This window comes from Rhinatrema bivittatum, chromosome 7, assembly GCF_901001135.1.
Source record: "Rhinatrema bivittatum chromosome 7, aRhiBiv1.1, whole genome shotgun sequence".
NCBI lineage: Eukaryota > Metazoa > Chordata > Amphibia > Gymnophiona > Rhinatrematidae > Rhinatrema > Rhinatrema bivittatum.
This window is the reverse complement of record NC_042621.1, coordinates 209,192,787-209,216,767: the sequence shown is the minus strand read 5'-3', so window position 1 is coordinate 209,216,767 and position 23,981 is coordinate 209,192,787. Positions and strand designations below refer to the sequence as shown.

At 39.8% G+C, this 23,981-nt stretch overlaps 1 protein-coding gene across 1 annotated transcript in view; it reads right to left on the bottom strand.

Annotated features, from left to right (window-relative positions):
* Positions 1-23,981, bottom strand: part of PCDH15 (protocadherin related 15) — a 2,056,285-nt gene that overhangs the window by 1,358,479 nt on the left and 673,825 nt on the right. The gene's annotated exons all lie outside the window — the stretch shown is intronic.

The following is a 23,981-nucleotide window of genomic DNA, read 5'->3' as shown; positions in this document are numbered from 1 at the left end:
CACACACACACATACCTTTGGTAAAGCATATTTTCATACTTCATGACCAGGGATTCCAGTCAATAGATGTCTTTTGTGTTAAAGTTTGGCTGATACACAGGGAGAGCCATTTTTGAATGAGCCTGCCACAGAAGCTCACACCCTCACAGAAAGACATACATGCAAATGTGTTTTTTTTTCATGCAAATGTGTGCCATATTAGTTCCCATACATTCAAACACATGTGCAGGTAGTTTGCATACACAAGGATTTGTTTTTGATAAATGATACATGTATTTTATAATGTGCACATGCCTATGTGTGCAGATTATAAAATATGAGTTTATATGAGTGTGAGCCCATATACATATATATATGGGCTTGTCTGCATTTCTTTGAAAGCTATCCTCCCTGTTTAGCTGTGAAAAAAGATTTTTGCAGGTATATAGTGTTAAATACAGTTGATTTCATATCAAAATGTTATTACATTTTTAGCACCAGAAATCCTTGTGGCCATAAGGTAAAATTAACTTTAAGGTCTATTTTCAATAAGCTGAGGAGTGGAGAAGTTATTCCATTAAAGTTTACTGGACAACCATCAGATATTCAGTGGAATAAGTTTGCTGCTGAATATACTTGACTAAAGTTACCCATGTACACTTAATCAGATACCTTTTAAACCTAACCAGCAGGTGGATCCAAGATGGTGACCTAGCTTTACACAGCATCACATCTCTTTTCTCGTTTTATTTCCTATTTCGTTTACTATGCCTCACTCTAGCCACAAGTGAAGGGCCAAGGAGAGGGAGGTCTCCATGCCCCTCCTGAGGGTCCAATTGTCAGCCCGATGGATGTGCACATGCGGCAAAGGGTTAACTTGCTGGGGAGTGAATTGCTGGAAGAGAGCCAAGAAGAAGAGGTACTCGACTCCTTCCCATATTCTGTTACATCGCTATCCCCGGCAGAAAGGACAGCTCATGTTAATCCCGCTGCGGCAAGGAACCTCTCACTGCGATGGAGCCTTGTTCTGAGACTGCATTGCCTGTTACCATTGCTGCAGAATCCGGCAGGGTTTCTGCCAGCGACTCAGGTGCAGTTACCCTCAGAGGTCATCAGCAGCATTTTGAAGAGGAACCCCTTCATGGAAACATCTCATCTTTGGGAACACCTTCTCTTAATCCCTTTGTCATGGAAAGACCTTTTACATTCTCCTTAGAAGCCACATGGGAAACAATTGTGACTTTAAATTCTAATATAATTGCTCAGCTGAATCCCTTGGTTAAACAAGTCACTCTGATTGAAAATCAAGTTCAGACTTTGAAAGAGGAGAATGTGGAAATTAAATTGGAAATCGATAATGTGACTGATTTACAGCAAACACTCATGAAAGAAAATCAGGTTTTGACTAGCAGGAATGAGAATTTGGAAAATCAAATTCTCGGAAGGAATCAGTCTTTTATTAACTTTTCTAAAGTTCCCTACACTTCAGCAAAGGATATGTGGAGGAAATATCTGATGGAAATATTAAATATTTTACAAAATGCTATTCCACCAACCGCAAGGATTTATTATTTACCGCCATTTAAGAAAAAAACCTGATGAGGGATAAAATATGCAGTCCCTAACTCCAGTGGTTTCTGATAATTGAAATATTTCAGAGGCCCTTGAACCTCTGATAGTGAAATAGCTCAACCAGTGACCTTAATTGTTTCTTTCTTTTTGGAATCAGATAAGGACTGGACTCTTAAGATGTTTTTTAGACATTGTTTAGAGCTTTTCCTTAACCATAAAATTTGAGTCTTTCTGGACTTATCTAGATATATACAGAAAAAGAGGAAACAATTCCTCTTGATGAGGCCTAAAATTCTGCAATTGATGCCCTCTTTATTTTGAAAATTCCATGTAAATGCCTTATAAAATGTGTAAAGATGTTTCTTATGCATTTTTTCACCCCTCTCAATTATCTAATTTTCTTATTGATAAAGGGCCAAATGTGGATAGAAACCACCTTCAAATGCTAGCTGACCTCATATGAGTTTGGAATGTGAGTCCTTATAGTAGATATGATACCCCTAAGCTAGTATTCTCCTTACATTTGCTTTCTATTTCTTCTGGAATAATGTCTGGATCCTAATATCCGAGGACTTGGATTATTGTTTGGCATTAATAAATTTTCCTACATTGATTTTTTGTTGGCCTATATATAGGTTATCTTTGTATATATCAATTGTTTTCTTTTTCAAGTTTTCCTTGAATGTATTCTAAAATGCAATTAAAAAAAAATCCTAACCAACTAAATTTGAAAATTACCAGTTAGGTTTAATGTTATTTGGATATATGCATCCAGATAATTTTTACCTTAACTGGCTATATTGAAAATAAAATCAATCAAGTAGCCAATACAAAAAATCCTTCTGGACTAGCAGGTGTAATCCTCCACCTTCCATCCCATAAAAACACTCCAAATATTAGGTATAATGCCCAATCCCTCTCATCCCCTCAAAACCCCAAGCAAAGAAAATACATTGCAGGCCACATCATTTTGAGGAGCCTACACACACACACACCTCTACACACACCTCTACACACACACCCCTCCTGCCCATATCCAAAACTCACACCCTGCCAACATGTTTGTCAGAGTATTATCTCATTGCAATACTACAGGTCACTGCTGGGAGCAATATGAATACACCACACTCTTGGCATCCATGGGGTTTTTGGGAGGTTCTGGAAATGGCAGGGATGCAGTTTGGAAGAAGGAAGGTTGGAGTTAGGAGGGAGCTTACAACCCACATGTTTTCTGTAAATTCCAAAGGGGATTAGGGGTGGGGATGATCTTCAGACTGATATGGCCTGCAATATATTTTCCCTGCTTGGGAGGCTTTGGATCGGGCACTATGTCTGACATTTTTTGTGATTTTGCAGGGGATGGGGTGGTATTGGGGGCAAAATTGAGCCTACTGGCCCCCAAACAATTTAAAAAAATAATTGTGGGGCTACTTAACTGGCTATAATTTGAATATAGTCAGAGAAGTTAAAAGCTATCCAGATATGTGTACCTAGATAACTTTAGGACTACTTTCAGGTACACCCAAGCTTCGACAAGTAACTTAATCTGGTTGACTCTGAATACTGGTTAGCCAGATAACTTATTTCTACCCCAGAAAATCCTCAGCTTATTTGAATACATTTTATCCAGGTAATGTTTTACTTGAATAATATTTTTCCAGTTAGAGGCACCGGAAATTTACAGCTTGGAGTTTGTCCAAATAAAATTATCCGGACAAATCATTTGAATTATAGACCACATTATAAGATAAACAGAATGGTTGTTTTCTAACAAACTAGTCTATTAATTCTTCCAGCTTCCACTATCCTTAACAGTCAAAGAAAATAAACATATAAAAAATGTCTATGCATTTCCTCCTTTTTTTCTTGTGCAACAGGTGTCTTTAGTTCTACTATTCGAAATAATTACATTTGAGGGAGAATCTTGGTTTTACATCAGAGAAGATGGACTGAAGCCAACTAGATAATTATTTAAATGAATTAAACAAAAAATGCAGTCTAACCAGCTACATTTAATCCAGTGCCCAGAAACCATTTTTTCCTCATCTTTTGGGTTACATCAGTAGGCGATAATGTTATCTAAATTAGCCCCTCTTAGATGCTGCTACATAAATTAGCTTTAAAATGATGACTATTCTTCTGAATTCATTACTATGTCCTTTGCTGTCCCTTGTAGAAAATGCACCACATGAGCAGGGTAATAAATAATTCTGTAAAATATCAGCATGAAATAGGCTGTATTTTCCTTCTTCTTCTCTTTATTGAGAGGCATGTGGGAGAAAATTGCCTATCAATAGATAAGCAGGCCATAGAAAGAATTGCATATTTTTTTCTTTATGGAAACTTATTTTTTACTATTATCACACACACAAGCCTGAGTTGTGTTTTTAAATCTATTCAATTGCTGGAGTTAGAACTTTGCTAGTTAAAATCAAATACTGTATAGCTAAATAATAAAAACAGGCAATTGCTCCATCATGTTTACTGACAGAGCTTCAGTTTACCTTCGGTTGTAGATATTTTATTTCAAAAAACGCAGAAACCCCAGAAAAGAAGAGTAGGGATGTGAATATTTTTTGACGATTTAAAAAAATTGTCAGATATTTTTTAAATCGTCAAAAATCGTTAGAGTGCGCGAAACAATAGAAATTCCCCCAATTTATCGTGAAAAATCATTAATGGGGTTAGTGTCCACTAACGGGAGTTATTTGGGGGGAGGGCGGGAAAACCGGCAAACCAAAACTCCTCCTAAACCCACCCTGACCCTTTAAAACTAATCCCTTACCTTCCCCCACCCTCCCGAACCCCCCCAAAACCTTTTAGAAATACCTGGTGATCTACTGGGAGTCCCGGGAGCGATCTCCCGCTCTCGGGCCGTCGGCTGCCATTAATAAAAATGGCGCCGATGGCCCAATAAAAAAACCCACCCCGACCCTTTACAAATGACCCCTTTGCTTCCCCCACCCCCCAAAACCTTTTACATGTACCTGGTGGTCTAGCGGGGGGTCCGGGATCCATCCAGTGCACTCATACCCTCGGTGTTGGACTGGTTTCAAAATGGCGCCGATCGCCTTTGCCCTCACTATGTCACAGGGACCGACAGTCGGCCCCTGTGACATAGTGAGGGCAAAGGTGATCGGCGCCATTTTGCTTACTGGCAGCCAACGGCCCGAGTGAAGGAGGTCGCTCCCGGACCCCCGCTGGACTTTTGGCAAGTCTTGTGAGGTTCAGGAGGGTCCCCCAAGACTTGCCAAAAGTCCCTGGGTGTCCAGCGGGGGTCCGGGAGTGATCTCCTTCACTCGGGCCGTCGGCTACCAGTAAGCAAAATGGCGCCGATAGCCTTTGCACTTACTATGTCACAGGGGCTACCGGTGCCATTGGTCAGCCCCTGTCACATGGTAGGAGCACAAGATGGCGCCGATGGCCATGTGACAGGGGCTGACCAATGGCACCGGTAGCCCCTGTGACATAGTAGGTCAGAGGCTAACAACGCCATTTGATACCGGCACGGAGGGTATGAGTGCAGGGGATGGCTCCCGCCCCCCCCCCCCCCCCCTTGCTAGACCACCAGGTACATGTAAAAGGTTTTGGGGGGTTCGGGAGGGTGGGGAAAGCTAAGGGGTCAATTTTAAAGGGTCGGGGTGGATTTTTTTTTTATCTGCTCGGGCTTCACTAAAAAAACATTAGCGATATGAATTGGAATCGGAACATATTCCGATTCACATCTCTACCGATCAGATTTTGTACTCCCTCCAGCTGAACCCGATCGTTAAAACGATCGGGCACACGATTCACATCCCTAAAGAAGAGTATATAAATGTTTGCCATGAAATGTGTTTTGTTAACATTTATCTTTGTTTTGTATGTATGTGGGGGGAAAGGAGGGGCAAAGGAGGCAGGGCTAGGTCCAGGGCTATCTGGAATTACAGTTAAAACCATGGTTTGGTTTGCAGCCACAAGGGAACATGGGTGAGAATGGAGTCAGGGGTTTGCTATAAGTGGAAGGAGATTGTGGTTCATCCTCCTTTTGTTTGGGTGAAGGGAAGAGTACCCAAACCATATTTTATAAAGAGTACTATTGGATGACCAGTCAAATAAGCAAACTGGTTGACTTTGGGAGACCCTGGATTTTGGTGTGATTAGAATCTGTCATACCTTACATAGGTTCCCTGCATCAATATGATTTGGTTTGGGTCCTGGATGTATAAGGTACACCTGGTAGTCACTGTGCACCTGTAAGATGCATGAGAGTTATTTTATTTTATTGAACGGTAATATGTTTCTGTTGCGTCAGAGGTAGACCCTTGGGCCGAGGTGGGGTTGATGCAACCCATAGGCAAGGACCTACGGGTCCCCACCGTCAGCAGGTGGAGCAGGCTGATAGGCAGAGGCCACTGGATCTTCACCTATACCAGCCCTCATTTCCAGCGGGTTGAGCCTTTGGGTGCCGGGGCCGGCAGGTCTTAGGTGGGCCTTGAGGTTGAATAGCAAGAGAGATTGTTTCAGCCCAGAGACAGCAGGCAATAGGTGGCGTAGTCCTACTCTGGACTGGGAAAGGTACTGGAACTCAGGTGCCAATGGAACAGGGTCTGAAGATAGGCTGTAGCATGGTCAGGCATAGCAGAGGTCTGGGTCTGGAGATAGGCTGTAGCGTAGTCAGGTATAGTGGAGGTCTGGATCTGGAGATAGGCTGTAGCATAGTCAGGTGAAGCGAAGTCGAAGTCTGTGCAATCAATCTGAAGCATAGGTAGGGCATGAACGAAGAGAACAGGAACCAGGAACAATGAGGGTCAGGAATGAAGAGTAGAGACGAATCTCTAGCAGCAACGAGTACTCGAGTAGCGAGAAGACCTGTTGCAAAGGCAACGCTATGGAGCAAGGCCTGAGCTTAAATACTATGAAGAGTTTAAAATCATTATCCAGGGCCATGTCCAGGTTCCCGCCACGGGCCCTTCATAAGGATCAGTGTTGCGCGCAGGCGTGACTAGGGAGGAGCGCGGCGCAGATAGTGGCGTCTTTCCACGGACTGCGTGGAGAGGCCTGATGAGCAAGGGTATCCTAGCCTGAAATGCTGGGGACTATGGCGGAACCGGAGGCACTGGGGGAGGCCCGAGGCCGGAGCTGGTGGTCCACCGCTGCTAGTGAGGAGGAACCAGAAGCTGGATTCCGTGAAAGAATGTGAAGGGGCCGTGCAGCAGGTCTGCCACGGATGGCATGCGTAACAGTTTCCTTTCTCTCTGAAGCTTAAAAACTAAATTCACAGATGTATCAAACTCCATTGATTTGGAATTCATTGCCTAAGGATATTAATTTAAAAAACAATTTTATGAAATTCAGGAAACTGGTGAAATCATGGCTGTTTTCAAAAGTTTTTTATTAACTGCCAATAATAATTTGGAGAATGGTTTTCTGATGTTCTGTTATGATTTTATAAATTATTTTATTATTTTAATATTGTTTTGATTTTGATTATTGTATATAATTTTATGCTTTTATAAGTTGTATGTTTTATTGTATACCGCTTTGATGAAAATTAGTATATCAAAACAAACATTACCATAGACAACTTATGCTTTTTCCCTATATTCATATACATCCTGTAGAACAGTTATAGGTCTTACCACATATAAATATATATATATATATATATGTTTTTAAATTAATAAATATAAGCTTATCAGAAAGCTGGGAAAATTGATGGAAGAGGGGATAGGTTTAAGTTCAGATGCTCAAGAATTTCTGTGCCAGATACAAATACGAAAGCGGATTGTCACAAAGAGACAAGAGTTACCATATTAAGGAAATTGTGAGAAGCCAGACTTATAATAGACAGTTATGAACTCAGTATTCAGTATACCATAGAAAAAAAATCTAGAAAACTAATCACAGATGGAGAACTCAGGAAAGTGAAGTTGACTTCTTCTAAACAGGTCATAATGCTGGCCAAATAACTCTAGACATAAAGTCCAGTCAAATAAGGCCTTCAAACTGACTCTATAAACAGGATACCCTGCCATCCAATGAGCCTGATAATGAACTCTGATGTAAGTAGGGCATCTCTATCCAATCAAGGTATGACAGCAACTCAGTCCAATCCAATATCCAATATGAACTTGCTAATCAATTTGAAATGTCTAGCAAGTGACATCAGCAACTCATAAGCAAGACACTGTTTACTCTGTCATGCTGAAACAACCAGATTTTGGATATACAAAATCACTAGTACAGGAGCTCAAATAAGAAGACCACAACAAATAGTAGGAAGTACTGAGAGCTGAATATTGGCTGAGGGGGTCTGTCAGCATTGAGACACACCCTGCTAAAGAACTCAAGACTTCTAAAAATGGTATAACTTTAGGTAATATAAAACCCAGATGGGATTATATATTTCTGTTGAGGGATACCTAACCAGGGTAGCAATGAAGGAGGTGAATTCATATTTTTTGCCCTAGTCAATTTGTACTTAGGAAGGAGCCCAGGAGTGGAAAAGATATTTCAAAATGGATTGCCTTTACAGATGGTGGCAGCATCTGGATGACCTATGCTTACAAGTCAGGGTGGCCTGTGGATGGCATATCCAAGCCTGGATTTATACACAAGCCTACTAGGCCTGTGCCTAGGGTGGCAAAATTTGTAAGGGCAGCAATTTATTGACCTTCACCACTTTAAAATCCTGTCCCAGACTTTGGAAAGTACCCATCCTGCTACTATTGCCTTTCCTTCCTTCCCCCAGACCTTGGTTCCTGATGTGATCCTCAAAGTGCAGTGAACACAGAAACTAAGCCTGCATTCATAGGTCCTGCCCCCTGGTGTAGGCCCTGTAGGAACAAGCTGTATTAGACAAGGATTAAATAATGTGAATAATTTTGTGGTTACAGGAAGCACCACAGGCCCCCAAAGAAATGAACCACTGACTGAGCTGTATAATTGTGAATATATATATATTTAGGTTTTGTTCAGCTTTTTGGCTTCTCTTTTCTGTTAAGCTCTCTGTCTCCTCTGGAAAACTAGACTGAATTTTGTGTGCTAGTCTATGAGGCCCTCAGGAAACCTGAATTATTAAGTTACCTATAGATAATATTCTGCTGACCTTTCAGAGCCAACATCTGGCAGGGCCCCTCTTCTTTTGGATGAGAATGCATGAGAAAGAAAAGGTGCATAGTATAATTGATGGCGGAAATTTGGTGGAAAGGTCAGACAAAGAATGCAATATTCTATATTAATCATGGGATGATTTCTATATTAATCATGGCATGATCTCAGGGATGTAAGCAGATTTAGTATTGCATTCTAAATATACAGTATATATATTCTCTGCTTTTTTATTTGCTTATTCTATGCATATACTTTCTTGTATCTTCTATTATATTTGTATTATTTTTTCTTGTTTAGATTATACCTTATTCTTATGTGTATTGTAATTTTTATTAGTCTTAGATTATTATATATACTCAATTTATTCTGACAATAAATGTAAAAATCAGCTAAGTGTTTAAATATTTCTGTTTGTGTGTGTGAGGATTACAAAGAGAACTAATGTCACCTAAAAGCCTTATTCATACACTGGCCATTACACAGGCTTAATCTCTGTGCTTTCAGGATCACCACTGGATCTTAGATTGGGCTATGCTGCACATATCTTAGGGGTTTGCCAGGGAGAATCAGTGGTTAGGGAATTGTGGTTGGCAAATATGTCCCTTGCTGAGGCACAGTGGAATGGTAACCAGAGTCAATGGGTGCTCTTATTTGATGACTTGGTTGGGGTAGTGTCACTTGTCTGTAGAAGGTAAATAAATTGGGACTTTTATTTTCAAAAATGGTTGCCTGTGTTTATTTATAGTTCACAGATTGCAGATTTTCTTTTCTATACCAGAATGGGCATGGGTCAATATTTTTTCTTATTTTTGAAAGGCTACATATGCAAAAGTTTCCATTTGTATGACTTTTTATATCCTGAGTTCAAATTTGTGTGATGTGAGCCATTGACTCAGAGCTATGACATGCACCTTCACCCGCGTCGTGCTCCTTCCTGTTACCCCATCCCTTAAATGACTAGACACATAGGCTGTATTTGGCATTAATTGGCTGCAGCTTTTATTTAATTCTTAAACAATTAATCTGAAATCCAACAACATAAGAACCACCCCCGGGCCAATAGTTAGGATGTTCCACCTCTTCCAGGACCACACCCACCTGTCTGCCACCCACCACGAAGAAGCAAGATGACATCACTTCCTCCAACCCCCTGCTGCGTTTAGCAAGGGGGCCATGCCTCCAGGCGTGGTCCCCTACTCATCTGGCAACATGCCTTTTTCTGTCAGCCCCCACGGCTGACCCAGTTACTATAATTTCATACTGGCCCGGGTACCTGCCTCATTGCATTATCCCCTAGCTGCGACATTATGTAATTATCTTGCTAACAGTTACATAACCTATTTTTTATATCATTGAACTTATACATAATACAGTTTGTAAGATTTATATTTATTCCCTTCAACGAATCCACCAGATGGGGGGGACGACAATTGCCCGATGGCGCAAAGAGGCCGGCAGCAGCGCAGCCCTGTGCCTTTATTCGGACACCGTCATCACTGGCGGCTGCCCTCGGCTGCCCCCAATGACGCTGGCCCCCTGAGGACTGGCCCGAAGGGGCAGGCTATGCTGCTGACTCCATCAGGGAGAGCCGGAATGCTGGCTCACCCCGATGATGTCTCCCGAGGCCATCACCACACATGCTCCGGCTCCCGTCCCCAGGTAATTTGTGGGTCCCCGTCCCCCATTACAATGCAAATAATATCAGGATTTCATCTGTGCAGTAAGTTTTTCCATGTGTACAGGCTTTACAACCTTTTGCATGCACATATGCATAGCTTAGAGGGAACAATCGTGTGGGTTAAATTGAAATAGTCCAAGTTGCCTGAGATATAACTTCAAAACATATAAACTTTCTTTCATATTTGCATATGAGGAATTGCTTTCCTACCAAATCTAAAATTTAAGTATTCTGCTTCCACCCCATTCCAACTTCCTCTCTAACAACACCCTTCTCTCATAATGTAATAAGAATTGTTTACAGAACAAAGATTCTTACCTTAAACAAGCCCATCTCACAGCTTACCAAAATGAAATCTTGAAAACTAAAACACAATACATATATTCAAAATCGCCAATATCTTTCAATAAACTGGCTGAATTATACCATTCAATAAACCAGATCATAGATCCCTTCTCAAACTCGTCCTCATTTCCAGCAACGGATTTAAATCTGAATACTGCAACATTTCGCTAAATATTTCATTGACAAAATTAATAAAATTAGAAACTCCATAACAATTCCCACTCCCATGATAGACAATGAATTTTGTCCTAAGAATGTTCATTGGGCTGAAATTAATATTGTCACAGAGGAGGACATAATTCAATGCATTTTAAATATGAACTCCTTATCCTGTCTCTTAAATCCTTGTTCTACAACTCTGTTAAAATCAATAAAAATTGATACCTCTAACTTTATTATGTGACTGATTAATGCCTCATTTAGTGAAGGTTACATTTCAGATTCCCTTAAGAGAGTGGTAGTTCACCCTATCCTTAAAATACACAATGCCGATCCCACTACTTTGTCAAATTACCAGCCAATATCCTCCTTGCCATATGTTGCCAAGATCTTTGAAATGTGTGCCCTTAAGCTATTGACCTACTTCACTGACTCCAATAGTGTATTAGACCAGTACAGATTTGGTTTCCATAAATTTCATAGCACAAAATTACTGCTGCTTTCCAGTTTTGATGTAATTAGATGAGGCTTTGAACATAGTACTAGTTACATTATAGTACTGCTAGACATCTCTGCAGCATTTGACACAATAGACCACAACATTTTGTTAAACTGTTTGGGCACACTAGGATTAACAGGGAAGATATTAGCTTGGTTTACCTCTTTCTTATCGAATCGTGCTTTACAAATCAAGACTGAGTCATATATCTTGTCCTGGCAGACTGTAACATCTGGAGTACCTCAAGGCTCTGCATTATCGGTAATGTTATTCAACATTTATATGACACCACTATGCCAGATACTCACAAGCCTTGACTTGCACTACAGATTATATGCAGATAACATACAATTTTTCTTTACGATTAAATCAACATGGAGACAAACTGAACAAGCCCTATCCAACTATCTCACTATCATCCAAAATTTGTTATCTAGAAACATAGAAACATAGAAATGACGGCAGAAGAAGACCAAATGGCCCATCGAGTCTGCCCAGCAAGCTTCACACATTTTTTCTCTCATACTTATCTGTTTCTCTTAGCTATTGGTTCTATTTCCCTTCCACCCCCACCTTTAATGTAGAGAGCAGTGATGGAGCTGCATCCAAGTGAAATATCTAGCTTGAATTAGTTAGGTGTAGTAGCCGCCTCAATAAGCAAGCTACACCCATGCTTATTTGTTTTACCCAGACTATGTTATACAGCCCTTATTGGTTGTTTTTCTTCTCCCCTGCCGTTGAAGCAGGGAGCTATGCTGGATATGCGTGAAGTATCAGTCTTCTCCCATGCTGTTGAAGCAGAGAGCCATGCTGGATGTGCATCGAAAGTGAAGTATCAGGCACATTTGGTTTGGGGTAGTAACCGCCGTAACAAGCCAGCTACTCCCCGCTTTGTGATTGCGAACCCTCTTTTCTTCTCCCCTGCCGTTGAAGCAGAGAGCTCTGCTGGATGTGTGAAGTTTCAGTTTTTCTTCTCCCCTGCCGTTGAATCAGAGAACTATGCTGTATATGCATTGAAAGTGAAGTATCAGGCTTATTTGATTTGGGGTAGTAACCGCCGTAACAAGCCAGCTACTCCCCTCTTTGTGAGTGTGAATCCTTTTTTCCACATTTCCTCTTGCTGTTGAAGCTTAGAGCGATGTTGGAGTCACAGTAAGCATGTGTATGTTTATTTAATAAGGGTATTGACTCCAGGCAGTAGCCATCATTCTGGCGAGTCACCCACTCTTCATTGGCAGCCTCTTGACTTTATGGATCCACAGTGTTTATCCCACGCCCCTTTGAAGTCCTTCACAGTTCTGGTCTTCACCACATCCTCCGGAAGGGCATTCCAGGCATCCACCACCCTCTCCGTGAAGAAATACTTCCTGACATTGGTTCTGAATCTTCCTCCCTGGAGCTTCAAATCGTGACCCCGGTCTAAAAACAAGTTAGCACTGAATATTCAAAGAACGGAAATAATTCATCTTACAAGATTCCCACCATGCAATGCCCCAACTGAACTCACTCTTAATGGTCAATGTATTCAAATGATGAAATCTGTTAGAAATCTTGGCATTAAAATTGATCAATCATTAAGCATGAATGTTCAAATTAAAAGTTTGATTCAGACATCTTTTCAAAAATTGAATTTGCTACATCCTCTTAAGCCATTTCTGACCCCACTGATTTCTGCACAGTTCTACAGGCACTGCTGTTCTCTAGTATAGATTACTGTAATTCATTCCTCATTGGTTTGCCCAAATATACCCTTCGTCCACTACAGATCATCCAAAATTCTGCAGCTCATTTATTGACTGCACATCAGTTCATGAACACATTACTCCAGTTTTACAACAATTTCATTGGTTACCAATAGCATTTTGAATTCAATATCAACTTGCTTCAATCATACATTCACTTATCTATAATATACAATCATCATGGATAAATACCATCATGAAAATACATTCCCTGGTGAGATCCCTCCGCTTAGCAAATCAGAATTTATTAGACATTCCCTCTCCTAAAATTGTGCATCTTGATGAAACTAGAGAAAGAGCACTCTTAATGGAAGGTCTAATTTTTCTGAATTCCTTACCAAATGAATTGAGGAATTTAAAAGACCCTAGATTTTTTTTAAAAAGCTTTAAAAACCTTTTTTATTTAAACTTGCCTTCAATGACTGTTCTCATGTATAAGACCTGACTACTTGCTGCTACCTAATGTTTATTTTATGTGATTTCTTGATGCTCTGTTTTAAATAAGCTGTGAATGTTATATTGTAATCCCCCCTGAACATAGGAAGGGCAGGCTAAAAATGTCTTAAAATAAAATTAATTAAGTAATTAATTATTAATTAAAACTGGGCCTATTTACTAAGCATTTATCCCATGGGAGAAAAACCTTAGTAAATGTGGCCCATTGTCTCATATTTCCTGCTTTTACCAACCCCCCCCCCCCCCCAAAAGCCTTATCATAAAATGTAGTAGTAAAGAAAAAGTTGAAGTTAAGCACAGATGTTTATGAAAGGTGATTGGATTATGAATATATATTAAGATAAGTGAATGTTAAGGTAATTAAAGTTGAAGTTTTTACTTTTAGTGCTGCTGCTCTTAAGTAGGGGTATGTTTTAAATTAAATAGGAAATTAACATTTCCTATTTCTTGTTTTTTTATTTATATCTTTATTGATTTTAAATCATTTACAACAAATAAAATAAGAAACTTTGTAAATGCCATAGGATTTCAATATAAGAAACCAAAAACAAAATCTGCACAATGAAATTATAAGGGATATAAATCTTCATAAGTACTCGAAATGGAATATCCCCTTCAATCAATTCCCAATATAATTTTTTTTCTAATCAGGAGAAACACTCAATATTTAAGAATGCTGTTAAACAACAAAATCCTTATCCACCGCAATGGTGAAGAAACAATTTTTAAGGGAAGGAGAGGAAAGTTTCATACAAATTTCATGTCATTGCATCCAGCAATGTATGGCATTTTAATCATAAACCACCTCCTCCGACCCGTGAATATTTTTTCTATTTTTTGCGTGAAGTGATTTAGTGCAACGTTCAACATTCAAAAAAAAATTGTTTTTAGAATTTCACTACCCAAAATTGAGTTTATCCTCAAGTATTTTGTTTTTCAAACAGTCCCGAACAATTCTCCGGTAACGCCGATACACATTTACTGTTGATTTCGCAACCGAGAACATAAAAAATGTTGATGACACCACTCTATAGATTTTTCAATTTTAAAGCAGGGAGCTTTCCCGCCACTTATCTGTTACTCATCTCAGTTGTAAACTCCGTGTCCAAATCTCTTCCCCGTTACTTATCTGTGCACATCTCAGCTGTAGATTCTGTATCCAAATCCCGACAAGGCCTTGTTTTGAATCGTGGGATTCTTCATCAGGGGACGACAATCTCGATGTCACCATTCGAAAACCGTTTGGCGTCCTTACACAATTCCAATCGCCAAATACATGGTCGCCATCTTTGTTTAAAGCCCAGAGCAGCGTCTTTCTTTTATCCATACAACGCTTCTTCTGATCCGACCAATTGTCAAAGACGTTGAACCAACGTCATAACGTGGGATTCTCTCAATTGATCTCACAATAAGGTATTCCACTCCAGATCTTCATTTAATCCCCTTGGGGACTGCGTATCCAGAGTAAAAATCCAATAAGCTTCCCTTAAATCCAACATATGTTTGCGATCACCACCCCGCTGAGATATTATCACCTGATCTATAATAGTCCATTTTATCTGTGAAAACAAATGCTCATTTTGAACACAGTGTGACACTATTGGAGCGGTTAGCATCCATGTCTGTAATCAAGATTTATGTTCATTTAATCGGATTTTAATACTTCGAGTTGTTCTGCCAATATATACTTTAGGGCAACTGCACCATAAAGCATAAATTACATAACTGGAGTTACAGGTAGTTCTTGTTTTTCTTCTGATTTTGTAACCAGACACCGGGTCTTGCCATTCATCCCCTTCTGCACAGGTGTTACAATGACTACACTGGTTACATTTAAAATGGCCAACCTCTTCACAAGTCAAAGGGGTCCGTGACTGAGCATGTACTAGTTGATCTTTAATATTGTTTCCCCTCGAGGTCACAATAGGATTTCAATAAGCATAAAGAAAAAAATATTAAGAAAAGTACAAGCATTATCAAATACCAGTCCACATCATTAAGAGGAGCTTAACAAAGAAATAGTGAATTATAAATGCAGACTCAAGAACAGGAAGGAGACAATTATTTATGTATCTACCTTTATACTACAGCTAATTCATTAACTAACACTCTGAATTAATCAGCCATCTTATCTCTCAAAAAAGTATCCAGATTAGAGCGATCACTAAAAAGAAATCTATACTTCTGAAAGGAAATCAGGCATTTACAAGGATATTTAAGGAAAAAAAAGTTGTACCAAGAGCTAAAATACTCTATCTTAATAAAAGAAATTGTTTCCAATGACATTTAGTAGCATAAGAAACATCTGGGAATACTTGCACTTTCTGACCACAAAAAGAAAAATCGTTATTAAGGAAATATTTATGAAATACTAAATCCTTGTCAGATTCTGCACAAAAGGATACAAGGAGTGCAGCTCTGTAAGAAATATTATCAAAAGAGGACTCTAGAAAAGCACTCAAATTGGAGACATTGGGAGATAATTGATCCAGCCCACCCTCCTCAACATTAACATTCCTTTTGTTCTTGGGAATATAATATATTTTAGATAAAGCTGGCAATTTATCTTTGGAGAAACCAAGAATTTCACATAAGTATTTTTCATTGGGGGAAAGCAATCTAGTCTTAGAGAAATTGTTGAAATGTAAACTTTTCCGTTTCAGAACATTTTCAATACTTTCCAAATGATTACAGATAGTCAAGTTATCTTTAATTTGAGTAGTTCTAACAGCTTGATCAGTTGCCCCCTGGGCTTTTAAAACTGACATATCACTTGCAATCACCTCCAATCAAAATTAATGATCTTGAAATTTCATAATAGTGTCCTGAGAAAATTTACTCCATTGTGAGGTCACTTTATCAAGGATTTTCTATTCTAGATGCAGTTAGTCAGACATCCATAACAAATAGCACACACTAAAATGCTTTAGAGTGTGCTATTCAAAACAACATCCACTAAAAACAGAAAATGAAACAAAATAAAATGAAGAATGACACAAAAAAATGATCTCCTTTCCAAGGAAAAACAAGACAGCACAGTATCTATGCTCAAAATAGTGCTGGGAATCAAGGCAAAAAGAAACGCGGGTAAATTTTAAAAGGGCTATGCCGGCATCCATGTGAGTGTGGCTCTGGCGTGCACACATGGATGCGCCGATTTTATAACATGCACGCGGCGATACGCACATATTTTAAAATCAGCTACCCGCGCGCACATGTGCCTGATTTCATATCGGTGCATGCATGTACACACGAGTACCGATTCATGCCGGTGGTCCCTCTCAGGATATCCTCCTGGGGGCGCTGTCATCTGCCATCGGCCCAAGGATTCACCTATTTACATTCCTTTCCAGCTGAGCACCCTCTCTAGCACTCTGCTGGTACAGATTGCCAATGCAGCAGTCTATATCATAACAAGATTGTTAGTTCTGCCTACGGAGCATATCAGATTGCTACACTCCTCCTTCCACAGGAGCCAGTCCCTAACTGATTGATGGTGACTCATTACAGATTGCTGACTCCTTCTCCAACAGGAGTATCCAGCAGCAGGATTACAATAGATTGTTCACTTCTCCCACTTCAGGAGCTGAGCACTACAGATTGCTAACTCCCATCAGCACAGCAGATCCTAACAGATTGCTAACACCTCCCCTCTGGAGGAGCGAACTCTAACAAACATCCACAATTGCTAAATCTACAATGTAACTGGGTCATTCATCAAAATGCTTTAGGGCCCAAATGCCTGTTAAATATGTCTAACACACGCAATAAATGTTGCAACGCAAGTCAACATGCAAATTTTAAATTTGTTATGCAAGTGGGAGAAGTTAATGCAAATTGGGGTCTTCTAACAAAGTAGATTAATGCACAGTAATGCGAGATTTAACATCAGAACTGCATTGTAAAAATTGATTCCTCTTGTTGTACCTTTCATCGATTCAATGATAGATATTCTTCAGTGATTTCAAATTTTCAGTTAATTCCTCTGACTGTGTATGTAAGACCACCCCCTAAACCCACCCTGAGTTTAATGTACCCATCTACAGTGCTAGATATATTGTGTCCTATTCTCCCTATTACAGTGCTCTCTCTTGCTCTCATCCCCCCCTTGCAAAGAGACACATAAACCAAATAGTGTGCCACAGATAAATCAACACATGCTGCATAAAATGATGTGCGCTGTGATACCGTACCGCACTTTGCAGAAATTGCCTATGGAATGCAGTACACAAGAAATTAGCCAAGTCATGTCATTTTTTTTATCGCAGGTGCTATTTTTGCTATATTTATAGCATTTTGATGAATTTAGCGGTAAGACAGTAACTTTCAAACTGGTGTGCAAAAGCACATTTATGCATGTGCATTGGTCCAGCCCAGGGATGTGGTCATTTTATAACTTAAGCACATATATGAGTGCCATGTTCTAAAATAGCCTCGAAGGATGCACATGTGCACCTAATGTTAAGTAGGTGCATACATGGGGATGCACTCAGCATAAGCAATTTATCATGCTGTTAATTGAACAGAAAGATAAGGGCACATATTTTGAACACATGGTAACATACACAAATGGGTAGTGAATTAGTACAAGTTTGAAACTTGTCAGCATAGTGTCAATCATCAAGGCTTCTATGAACTGAAATTAATGCCTTCTCTGCCAGCGGTGAGTATACCAGCTGTTGCAAACTTCCAAAAACACATCCAAGCCTTTTTAAATGGTATATGACTGACCACACATGCAGGTGAAAGAACCTATCAGGTAGATTTTAAAAGGCTCATCATGCGCCCATAATCTCACAAAAATATGTGCTATTTTATAAAGGATACGCAAATGGCCTGATTTTAAAAAGCCCGTGTACATAAAAACAGGGGTTACGTGCGCGGCCGGGCCATGCGCATACCGTGCGCATTTTACATAGGGCCCTGCCACGCATATAACCCCTGTTACATGCCAAACTGCTGGGCCCAAAGAAAGGGGTGAGCCAGGGGGGCGTGGTCTGGGCGGGGAGGGGGGAGGCAGGGGATTGGCCAGGAAAGTGTCATTAGCCAGCGCATGGAGCCTACTGCTGCTCCGAAGGAGCAATAAGGTACAAAATAAAAAAAAAATCTAGTAGTTAGGTAGGGGTTGTGGAGGAGAGGGGGAAAGGTAGTAAGGTTAGATAAGGGTAGAGGGAAGTTCCCTCCCAGTCTGCTCCTTAATTGGAGCGGACTGGGAAAGAACTGGGTAAGCCCTATTCATGTCCCCATGCATCGCTTTTTAAAATCCCCCCCTGCGCACATGAGTCACGGGCTGCCGCATATGCACACACAAATGTTAAAATATGTCACACGTGTGCGCGGACAATGTAGAGATGTGAATCATGTGCCCGATCGTCTTAACGATCGGGTTCGGCTGGAGGGACAAAAATATCTGATTGCTGGAGATGTGAATCAGAATCGGTTCAGATTCACATCGTTAATTTTTTTTAGTGAGGCCCGACCCTTTAAAATTGACCCCTTACATTCCCCCACCCCCCCGAACCCCCCAAAAACATTTTAGAGTACCTGGTGGTCCAGTGGGGGCGCGGGGACCGATCTTCCGCTCTCGGGCCATCGGCTTCATTTTGACTGCCACTCAAAAATGGCGCCGATGGCCCGATTTAAAAAAAACCCACCCGACCCTTTAAAGATGACCCCTTAGCTTCTCCCACCCTCCCGATCCCCCCAAAACATTTTAAAATTACCTGGTGGTCTAGTGGTGGTCCCGGGAGCGATCTCCCGTTCTCGGGCCGTCGGCTGCCACTCATAAAGATGGTGCCGATGGCCCTTTGCCCTTACCATGTGACAGGTTATCCGTGCCATTGGCCGGCCCCTGTCACATGGTAGGAGCACTGGATGGCCGGCGCCATCTTTAAAAATGGCGGTGGCCATCTTTACGATGGCAGCGGCAAATCGTTACTCCCGTTAGTGGACACTAACGGGAGTAACGATTTTTTACGATAAATCGTGAAAATTTCTATTGTATCGCACACTGTACCGATTTTTGACGATTTAAAAAATATCTGACGATTTTTTAAAATCGTCAAAAAACGATTCACATCCCTATAGTATTCTATAACATGCGAATGATGATGCTCGTATGTTATAAAATTGGTGCATCTGCCGGGAACCGTGTGCATGGGTAGTAAAATCAACCCCGTTGATTTTAAAATACTCATCACACACATATCTTTAGAGAGAGAGAGAGACAGACAGAATGATAGACTCTTTATAAGGCTCAGCCTGACAATATATAGACCATTGTAAGGAGACCCTTTGATTTGGAGTGAGTTTTCTGGAGGTGAGTTGGGTTATGGGGTGGTATTACAGACATATTCAGAGGAATTCATTGTAAAAATGACATCATCAAATGATTTTAGACCTTATAAATGATGAAAAGGAGTTGATTTGTACAATGAAGCTAACAGAGACCTCAGAATACAAATCAACTCCTCTTGTTAGAATTTTCAACATTTATAAGCTCTAAAATTCTTTAATGATGTCAATTTTACAATGAATACCTCTGAATGTTTTCTGTAAGACCACTCCCCCCCCCCCCCACCCAACTCCCAAGTACCCTGATTCAAACTATCCCCTTACAATGGGCCATATATTAAGAGTCAGGCTGAGCCTTATAAAGAGTGTCTCGCTCTCTCTCTCTCTCTCCCCATCCCAAGGTAACATGGACAGGCTGAGGACATTTAAGGGTTGTGCTGGTTCATGCACATCCTTCCCAGCTATTTTATATTTGTGTAGCTTCCGCACAGCCCACTTACGCACATATGTAGCCATTTTTGTGTGTGCAAGGCTTTTAAAATCTACCTCTATGTATGAAGATGAAATTATTCTAAAGAGATATTACTACATCCAGGAATTTTATCTGAATGATATTTTGTTTGACAAGGATTTAAGAGATCTTTTAGAAATCAAACATATTATGACTGCTTTTTCTGTCCACTTCAGCTTCAACCTCTATCATTTTGTTCACTTCAGGACAAGAAGAAGTGGGTTGGGGAGAACCTCAGAAGTAGAAAGTCCTCTGCAGGCTTTTTTCCAGGGCAGGGGTTTTGTTGTTTTGTTTTTTTTTTGCAGCAGGCTACCAGACATTTACATCTATCTATATGACACACAAATATTTTTCATAGGAAATCTTTTTTAAAAACATTAAACCAAAGTAATTATTAGCAAATTTATTATTTTCAGAGAAAGCTGGTAGATGTCATGTTCAGCCCATCCTGTAAATTAGCATAGAGAAGCACAAAAAAATGTAATTAAAGCCATTTTGTTATATTTAGCTAAAACAAGCCACTGATTTTTATGACTGTCACGTTTTGTTCAGTTGAAAGGATCTGTGTAGAATGGTTCCAGTAGACACAGCAGTTAAGAGCAGAAGCAGAAATGAGGGCCAGAATATAGGGCATGCAATTGAAAAAGATGTCAGATGTGAAAAAAAATACACATTTAAAATTTTGACCCAATGTGACCTATCCTTCATGTCCAATTTGGAGATACTATCATAATAAACTGGCAAAGACAATAAAAAAGTCTCTCTCCTTTTCTTTAAAATAGAAATGTTGCATAGGATTTGAAGATAACCTGGATTAAATAACTAAATAATGAAATTAGTGGAACAGTTTTGCACAAGAGAAGGAATGTGTATTTGTTTTTAACAGGCTTTGCATGAGAGACACAAGCAGTTTGTGTGGAGCCAGCTCAAGGCCTAGCATACCAAGATAACGGTACTTTTACATCATTAGTTTAGGTAAAAGGTTTAGTCCAAATAAGGAAGTCATCCCAAAACAAAAAACAGACACTGTTAGCAAAATCTGTATATAAGAATGTAATGTGTAACTTGAAAACTGAGCAGGCTTTGTTATGTCACTGTTAAGACGCTCTAAGTCACTCCCAGGAAAACTATCTTTCCTGTAAATTCTTCTTCTGCCTTTTACTTTGCTTTTCTATAATAAATAGTATTATTGAGAAATATGAAGACTGTGAGTGTTTTCTGTAAGAAACCAGCCTGCGCAGCGAAACCTCTGAGTGCCATACGCTTCAGTTAGTAAATTGGGAACTTCTTGTAGGGTAAGAAAGGTAAAACTAGTAAAGTCCCTGCCCTGCTGGTAAGGCAGGTAATAACTAAATAGTCCCCGAGACAGCCGCCCTCTGGACTATAAACAGATTGGTGCATGTGACTTGGATTGCTTGGCGGCTATTGAACTTGCTGCTGAAATGACAGTTGACATCACTGGGGTAAGTTTCAGTTTTGTTTTAATTAATTCATGCGCTCTACTTATTAGTTTAGTGAGCTGTTATCTTTTGCATGTTTTCTTTCTTTATTTCTTACTTAAGATGCGTCAGTTTTGTAGATGCCAGTCACCAGACGTTTTCTCTCAGGAAGAGACTTTAGTTTCAGCTCCCCAGCTCCCACTGCACCTCCCTTTCCCCCTCCACCCTACACTACTGTATTTCCCGATTTTTAAAACCTTGGGGATGCAAAGAGAGGAACACTTTTTCTCCTGCCAAGAGCCCTTAATAGAACATTTTTCAAACATTTTCCACACTTTTTGCCAAACATTTTTCAAACACTTTTTAGTTTAATTTTTTAGATCAGAAATATGTGTTCACTGTTTGTCTTCTGTCTTTTGTGTTATGTGTATGTCCTGACACCTGAAGAATGCTGTGAGTGAAATATATGTTTTTATGTAAATGTCTGGACACTTAAGTTGTTTGTGGTTCTGACTATTCATTGTTATCTAAAGTGGGAAACATTATATAGATTAATAATAGTAGAGTTATATCTATGAAGAAATCTTCTCATTGATTAATTTGAATTTGAATCTCTCATATTAGGGTTTTTTTTGATCCATAAAACACACATATCTCACTTAATAAAGAATTAAGAGGCTATGCTTCGATGTCAAAGAAATGCACCATACTGAAAGAACTGAATATGCCATTGATTTTCAGAAATCATCCCATCAAGCCTTTTCCATGCCTTTGCCACAGAGGACATCCTGTACCCATCATTATATGAACTGTTGCTACTTTTTGCCTGATTTTCTCTTTGTGTTTGTTTTGTTCTAGATGTGTTTTCCCAGCTTAGATGAGAATGTATTACCCCTTTGCTGAAATTTTGCAATCAATATTATCCTTTATTAGATGCACTTAGTTATGGTTACCTTTTGCTCAACCCACAGTAGCTGCTGGAATTAGGAATGGCTACTAGAGGATTGCAATCAGTAGTGCATGTAGTGAAAGCTTTGCATTTTGTTTCTATGTATAACCAACATGGCTTAGATTATATGCTTGCAGCACAGGATAGTTTATGCAATATTGTAAACAGTTCAGAGTATTTTGAGGGAAGATTAACAGTGCCGATGGGACACTCTCTTTTCCTGGTTCTCTAGGCCTTGATAGTTTTTTTTTTTTTTTATGTTTCTGTGTCTCATGCCTTTGCTCATGCCTGTAACTCCGACCAAGGATGCATTTCATTATCTCTCAGAATACCATTGTGCAAACCCAATATGTAGAGCCATGTGCTCCTAATCCAGAATTCCTTATGCAAACCCGGTGGTAACAATGGTATGCTAAGGCAAGGACGGGTAAGACCTGGGGAACCCACCACTAGGATGGGCAGTGCTGGGCAACCTAAGACAGCCAGGTACGGGCCATTCAGGATAAAGAATTAGTAGCACTAATTCTTCAAGAGGGGACTGAAGATAACCTGGATTAAATAACTAAATAGTGAAATTAGTGGAACAATTTTGCACAAGAGAAGGAATGTGTATTTGTTTTTAACAGGCTTTGCATGAGAGACGCAAGCAGTTTGTGTGGAGCCAGCTCAAGGCCTAGCATACCAAGATAATGGTACTTTTACATCATTAGTTTAGGTAAAAGGTTTAGTCCAAATAAGGAAGTCATCCCAAAACAAAAAACAGACACTGTTAGCAAAATCTGTATATAAGAATGTAATGTGTAACTTGAAAACTGAGCAGGCTTTGATACGTCACTGTTAAGACGCTCTAAGTCACTCCCAGGAAAACTATCTTTCCTGTAAATTCTTCTTCTGCCTTTTACTTTGCTTTTCTATAATAAATAGTATTATTGAGAAATATGAAGACTGTGAGTGTTTTCTATAACAAACCAGCCTGTGCAGCGAAACCTCTGAGTGTCATACGCCTCAGTTAGTAAATTGGGAACTTCTTGTGAGGTAAGAAAGGTAAAACTAGTAAAGTCCCTGCCCTGCTGGTAAGGCAGGTAATAACTAAATAGTCCCTGAGACAGCCGCCCTCAGGACTATAATCAGATTCCAGCACATAGAACTACTTTTATGATAAAATCACACTTAGATTATGATTTCAGGGCAAGTTACTCTGTTAGCTACTGTTCTCTATAACAGTGCCACAGGCTAGTTAGGTTTTCAAGATATCCACACTGA